The sequence below is a fragment of the Sinohyriopsis cumingii genome, unplaced genomic scaffold, assembly GCF_028554795.1.
Source record: "Sinohyriopsis cumingii isolate HCF-2022 unplaced genomic scaffold, ASM2855479v2 utg000127l, whole genome shotgun sequence".
Taxonomy (NCBI): Eukaryota; Metazoa; Mollusca; class Bivalvia; order Unionida; family Unionidae; genus Sinohyriopsis; species Sinohyriopsis cumingii.
In genome coordinates this window covers 1616040-1623455 of record NW_028315871.1, presented here as the reverse complement: position 1 = coordinate 1623455, position 7416 = coordinate 1616040, and the positions used below count along the sequence as shown (strand labels likewise).

Sequence of the window (7416 nt, the reverse complement as noted above, 5' to 3'; positions counted from 1 at the left end):
AACATGTGCTATGTCTTACATGTAGGACTAAAATGCCCGTGAACCTTAGTCCTACAATGTAAGACACAGTACATGTTTTTGTTCAACATAAATATCAGCGTCAAGGTCTTGCATCTAGGACTAGGTGAACCTATGACAAGAACTTCACCGTTAAGTCATCTTTGAATGTATTTTAGATTAACATATGAGCTGTATTGATTGTCACACAGTGTTAAGTTCAGTAATGAGAAACAAAAGTACAGAAAGTATAACTTACAGTTAGTAAAAATAATTATGTTCTGGGTCGATCTGGATTGAACGGAAACGGAAATGAGAGCGATGTTCCGATTATTTACACTTTATGAAGAGATCGATTTTCTTCCTGGTGGGAGATGAACGTGGTCGAATGGTTGAACACGTCTTTAAACAAGGTAGTGGCTAAGTTTCTGGTGATTAAATGAGTAGTTCTATTTTGGTCCGATAATAGGTTTATAGACAATTTGGCCATGAGCAAATCGGTCCGAGTTGGACCGAAAATATGACCATTTGGCCCGAGTGATATTTATGTTTTGGGCGTCAAGAAAACCAAAACCAACATGTGCTATGTCTTACATTGTAGGACTACATTCGGCCCTAGTCATTCTGACATAGTATATGTATATTTTTATTGATTTATAACTGAATTAAAATCTCCTCCTATGTTATCAAGTTATCATTATAGTCATTCAAGTCAGTTTTTAACTGTTGAGCTACAAATTTGGTAGACCAGCAAGTTGTTCTCCCCCTTTTTCTTTTGTTTGACTGGCGGCGGACACAGGGGCTCGTTACAAAGAAAATCAAGGGATGGGGGTTCTAACCTGGAATAATATAACACAAGGGAAGAAAACCGGTCCGCACCCCTCGGCAGTTCCAACACTACTATTTTATCCTAATTGTGTCTGCTAATTTCCAACTTAGGCCAGTCGTAATCAAGAATAGTTCAATTTTCAAAACAGCTCGACACACTTCGTTCAATTTGTGATATAATGGAGAAAATGCAATAATTGTTCGCCGATCTTGACGTCTGGACATTAACCCTACTCACAGTGCAATTTTGCATTCGGAGAATCTTGGATTTCACCATTAACCGAAAGGTAAGCTTGTCCGAACAAGCTTACCTTTCGGTCAATGGTGAAATCCAAGATTGTCCGAATGCAAAATTGCACTGTGAGTAGGGTTAATGTCCAGACGTCAAGATCGGCGAACAATTATTGCATTTTCTCCATTATATCACAAATTGAACGAAGTGTGTCGAGCTGTTTTGAAAATTGAACTATTCTTGATTACGACTGGCCTAAGTTGGAAATTAGCAGACGCAATTAGGATAAAATAGTAGTGTTGGAACTGCCGAGGGGTGCGGACCGGTGTCTTCCCTTGTGTTATATTATTACAGGTTAGAACCCCCATCCCTTGATTTTCTTTGTAACGAGCCCCTGTGGCGGCGGAGACCAACGTTGTTCTGCACCACTCGTGCTGAGACGTCCGAGCTATGTCACCTCGGATGATCGGACCGCGCGCTATTAATTAATAAATTTATTTAGACTAACCTTTATATCCAGACGGTAAGTATAATCCCTCTTCTAATGATCCACACCGTTAAATCCTTTAGAACACACTTTTTTTAGTATAAATCCCTGTCAGAACAGAACACCTGTGTATTCATCGGCTGTTGACCTCAGATTTGAATCACCCACGCATGCGTGTAAAGCAGCATCACCACAATGCAAGAGTAACGCGTGAAAACCGTCTAGCGAGGCATATTTCACTGGGAATTTACTGACGCTTGGGTGGCAACTGTGTCGTTACGGCAGAAATTTAGGAGGTAGACAGAAAGAGAGATGTCATGTCAGAAATGTTAGAGTGAATGATAAATAAATTGTCAAAAGACCACAAACTGTATTCAGATGTGAAAATATGCTACACAATAATAATAATAACAATAATAATAATAATAATTTATTATTATTACTAGTGGTAGTATCTTCAATCATATTTAATAACATTTACAATGGTATAAATGGATTTTATGACATACTACATGCGTATCTACATATTAATACTTTACATTACCATGATTATTATGATGAATATTATTAATAACATTTGCAATGGTATTAATGAATACATACATACATATCGCTTCGGTGGCCTAGTGGTTAGAGTGTCCGCCTCGGATGCGGGAGGTCGTGGGTTCAATACCTGGCCGAGTCATACCAAAGACTTACAAAAACGGTACTAACAGCTGCCTCGCTTGGCGCTCAGCATTAAGAGGTTAGTGTTAGGACTGGTCGGCCCGGTGTCAGGATAATGTGGCTGGGTGGGACATCATGCTACATGTCTGCGGCATGATGCCCCAGTGCTAGACATCACTATAAACTGCCACATTGCAGACATCGTAGAGATATGACTGAAAAATTGTTAAAGCTACGTTAAAAATCCAAATCACATCACAACACATACATACATACATACCTTACTTATAACATGATTAGCATGATGAACTTTATTAATAACATTTACAATGGTATTTATGAATACAAACTTACATACATATATACATGCATACATACATATATACGTCTGTTATAATTTTACAGCATCACTTATAACATATGGATAATGTATATTTTAATCAAAAGCAATAGTTTCTTCTTCCCTTCTGACCACAGCATTGACAAGTGTTGCAACAATTTGCACAACAATTACATTTGTCGCAAGAGCATATATTGCAACTTCCTGCAGAACATTCTTTTAGGCCAGTGGGAAGTTTATCCATTTCGGGGATCCACAATGCCTCAAGAATTTTTCTTCTTAAACAGACTTGACGATTTTTCACAACTTCTGTCATGTTTTCATCTGTTGTCTTCATCATGCTTGTCCTGTAAGGTAGGAGACAAGTATAACCTTTTCTCCCATCTCTGGCACATCTCCCAATCTCTTGCCAATAGCTCAGAATGCCCTTTGGGCATCCCCAAAGAATAATGATATCTACATCGCTGATTTGGATCCCCATTCCGAATGCTACCGTAGCAACGAGACAGCGAATTATGCTTTCGGGTTTTCGAAATTCCTTGATAATTCTGTCCTGTGTCTCTTTATCTGTGGAAGAATGATGCATTTCAATCAAATGTGTCTTTGCTGATTTTTCGCCTCTGTATACTTGGTCTCCCATTTCTTCAACCAACCAGGACCAGACATTAAATACAGCACTGTATGTTTTGAACAGATAATAATAATAATAATAATAATGATCCTTTTCATATGAAATATTCCCCCGTACTGCTGGTATCACACCATGTACATCCGACTCACGTCCCTATCTCCTGTTTTGACTGCAAATATAAACTTTCTCCTTTATATTTTAATCCCTTGCGAAACAAGCCGAACACACACACACACACACATTGTCATTGATGTGTTTTTGACCAGAGCCGTGATATCTCAGTTGTTAGAGGGTCAGACTCGTAATTCAAGGGTAGCTAATTCGATATAGCAGACCAGCACGTATCGACTGCCTCAATGTGTCATTGCGAAAGACATTTCGCTCCCTCATCATGAAATAGTTATTGATGTTTTTAAAGGACCATTAAAGCACACACACACACACACATTCACAATGGTGACACAGAGAGCCATGAAATACACAAAGAAAATGGACAGTTTTTAGGAACAACATATCAAAACTTGCTGAATATATCAGACTGAGCTACTGACAAACGTGGGGTAATACATGCTCCTAAAGCATACTGCTGCGACTACTATGTCTATGAAAAGGACAATGATTAATTATGAAAAGAAAGAAATTTGCTACTGCTACGACAGCAACAACAATACTACTACTACTACTAGTACGACTCCGCTGCCAGTCAAACAAAAAAAAAGGTGGAGAACAATTTGCTGGTCTACAAATTTGGAGAGTCTTTATTTGGACCATAAATATTTAATAATGTTACATTCTTCTTTTCTGTTTGCATATCTATAATAATATGTTTCACTTTGTGTCTTTGTGTATTTGCTTTATTTTAAATTCAAAATTGTTGTTAAAAGAATTGCTACTCCTCTAGGTTGACTTGACAGATTGCTTAAAAAGCTTTCGTATCCCTACTGACAATATATATATATATATATATATATATATATATATATATATATATAATACTCTTCTTTTTGCAGGAAATGTGTCTCTTGTAGAAAATAAATTGAAAACTGGTTTTTAAAAAAATAAGAAAAACAAAAAGAGAAAGCTGTCAACAACACCTTTGCAGCAAAGAAAGCAAGCAAAGAATTATACAAAGCATGAAGCATGCAAACAATATACAGTACTAATTTAATAATAATAATAATAATAATAATAAAGGTAATATATGTGAAAGGGTTGCAAGTAATGAAAAATATAGAAAAGAAAAAGCATTCACCAGCAAAAGAAAGTAGGCAAAGTTCTTGTGAGTCACATGGCAAAAGCAAGACAATGAATGACATGGCAATACAACTGAAAGATAAAACCAGCAGATGTATGGCAATAAGACAAATACCCTTTTTAGTGTTTTTTTTATTGTCGATACAGTTATTGATTAAAAAATATGTGATAATTTGTTTATTAACTTTATATAAATATTTGTTAAGTAGTATTATATTTTTAACTTGAAATGAAATTGATACCTTGTCAATTTGATTATTGTAGTTTCTTGAAAGGGAAAAAATAATTGGAAGAGAAATAGTTTATTTTAAACAAATTATTAATTTTAAAAACAGATTTACAGTAAGGTGTACATGTTTAGGTCATGTGAAAAATAAAGAAAACGAATTGTTTGGGCTGAATTGTTTCATTATCCTGCAGTGCTGTCAGTAGCATCTGATGATTCAGTTTACTCTAGTGGTCCTTAAAAAGAATCCTCTATTTTACAGTATTTTTGAGGCTGAGAAATTTTCATCTCAATAGATGTAAGTGATGAATGCAAGCTTAATGTTATACAAAAATCAAGAAGAAAAAGAAAAAAAATCAGCATTAGCTTGAAGGTAAAACATATAGTGAATGACAGACTAACTCAGATTATCCCCAGATTGACCTATTCTGACATGGGACCTTGCTAATGTACTATTCAAGAGATAAGGTAAGTAACTTTCATACCTGACCATGATCGCAGGCTTGGTATTCCCTATGGTGTCCCACAATGATGTCAGTAGCATCCGATGAGTAGCATTTGATATTTTAAGTTTTGAGACTCAAGTTTTTATGTTTTCATCATTAAATGATAACTTGAAGTCATCTAATAAAACATGTCTTTGAATGTGCAAGAGATTATTTTGTTTGTGTAGTTGGTATCAACACCTGCAAAAGTTACATGCAGTACATTTTGCCAGGGGCTGTGGCACTGTATCTTCTCGCCTGGGTTGAGGGAGCATCTCTGAAAGCATAAACTATTGTCCCATGGTGTACATATAAGAAGTCACAGAGCAAAATTGTTTTTATTTTTCTAATAGATAACGGTAAAGTTTACATTTTGTTTAAGGATCGTAGTTTACTGTAGAAAGCTATGAATTACTGACACCATTGTTAAGATTTTCATTTTGATGAACTGGCTTTGATTCATAAATACACAACCCAATCACAAAAAAGGCTGGCCAGTCAGTTATCCGAGGCATGATTGCATCAGTAAGAAAGCAACAAATTGGCATATTACAGCTTCTCAAAATTGTTGTTTTAAGTTAATTAATTATCGTTTGCTCCATAAATGAATAATATTCATGAACACTGTTCTCATTTAGTTGCTGTTATGCAATAATTGCTGCTAATTTAGCTTTCTACTAATTATTAAAATCTTTTGCAAAAGCCACTCAACCCACACTTAACCTTATCCATCTAGAAGACAACCAGCCTAAGTATTTGGATACACTGACTGTACTCCTGAAGGATCAGCATTGCTTTGTGAAATCATTGGGTAATGTGATGTTTCAATTTACTGAAACATACACAGTTGACTATATTCCTTACTGGAGAATCCATTAAACATTAAACAGCCAAATCACTCCAGTGGCCTAGTGGTTAGAGCATCTGCCTCAGATGCGGGAGGTCATACCAAAGACTTAAAAAAATGGTACTAGCAGCTGCCTCGCTTGGTGCTAGCATTAAGAGGTTAGTGCTAGGACTGCATAGTCAGCCTGGTGTCAGGATAAAGTGACTGGGTGGGACATGATGCCGCAAAAGTCACACTGCAGACATCATATCAATATGACTGAAAAATTGTTAAAGCTACGTTAAAAATCCAAACCATGCTCAGACACACACACACTATAAAACAGCCTTGAAACTACAGAGGTTAGTCAAACTGTAGTGATCTGTGAATTATCCTTATTTTTTTAAGTAAACTAGAAACTAGTATTCACTTGTCTTTTTATGGGTTTTATTACTCATATCATGCCAAAGTAATTCCATACATGTATTGCTGTTCAGGAAGAGTGGATAGGTGAGCCCATATTAGCAAAGTTGGAGCTTTGAAAACCTGTTACCATGTACGTGCTTGCAAATCCATCCATTTTTTTTCCTAGGCCACAAGATCTTGAGAAAACTCCATTAAAAGCAATATAAACAAGGCCTGATTTAATGTTGAAAGGGAGAGAGGGCAACATCAAAATCAGTAAATACTTCTTAATGAGAAAGGCTCAAAAAAAGTTTGAAAGGCACATTACCACCAGTTAGGTCATTTTATAGTTGTGGAGTGGCAGGGCCTTATTGTAAAACATTTTGTTTGAGGGGTCTTACAGTATTGGTAAGAGTGATAAAGAGGCACTAACATTCAGTTAACAGTTATCATAATCAACTAATCTACAAAGATCTAATCTATATGACTTCATTTAATCCACTGAAAATCACTTGGACAATTTCTATGTACACTGGATTCTGTATTATTGTTATGAGTTAATTTGCTCATAAAAGATGTAACAAAAAAGAGTGAAAAGCAACAAGCTTTGTAAAATTCAACAAAATTTATTTTCCCTGCATACAGAGTGAAAATGAAAAACAGAACTTATGGTATTGCTAATTAAATCCCCAAATAATCCTAGAATTATCAACACAAGTTCTAATAATTTAAAGTTCTGTATAAACTTGAGTAGAAATCCAAATTAAGTCCAGTGTTGAAGATGTTGATGTGCCTGTGGCAACCTGTGTTGTTTTGTTGTACAAACAGTTGAAACACGGTAATATAATTACAGGTTTGAATTCACTATAAATCTGTGATCTTAAGCATGAATGAATAATCTTTCCATTGACAAGATTATATAGTTTTCTACTTGACCTCAGGTCACAATCAACATTTTATAGAAATAAACATTATCTAATGGCAAATAACATTCTAGGAAGTTCTTAATATTTACAAAATAAAATGTTAGTTATTATTA

At 35.5% G+C, this 7416-nt stretch overlaps 1 protein-coding gene across 3 annotated transcripts in view; it reads left to right on the top strand.

Annotated features, from left to right (window-relative positions):
- Positions 1–329: 329 nt before the first annotated feature.
- The window catches only part of LOC149774839 (uncharacterized), a 161024-nt gene continuing 153937 nt past the window's right edge, over positions 330–7416 (top strand). For 2 of the 3 annotated variants that reach the window (XM_089944687.1, XM_089944689.1), the window contains exon 1: positions 330–410. The gene's annotated coding sequence lies outside the window, so the exon portion shown is untranslated. Of the gene's footprint in view, positions 411–1171; positions 1412–7416 lie in introns of those variants that run through there. The other variant, XM_089944688.1, reaches the window with a different exon arrangement.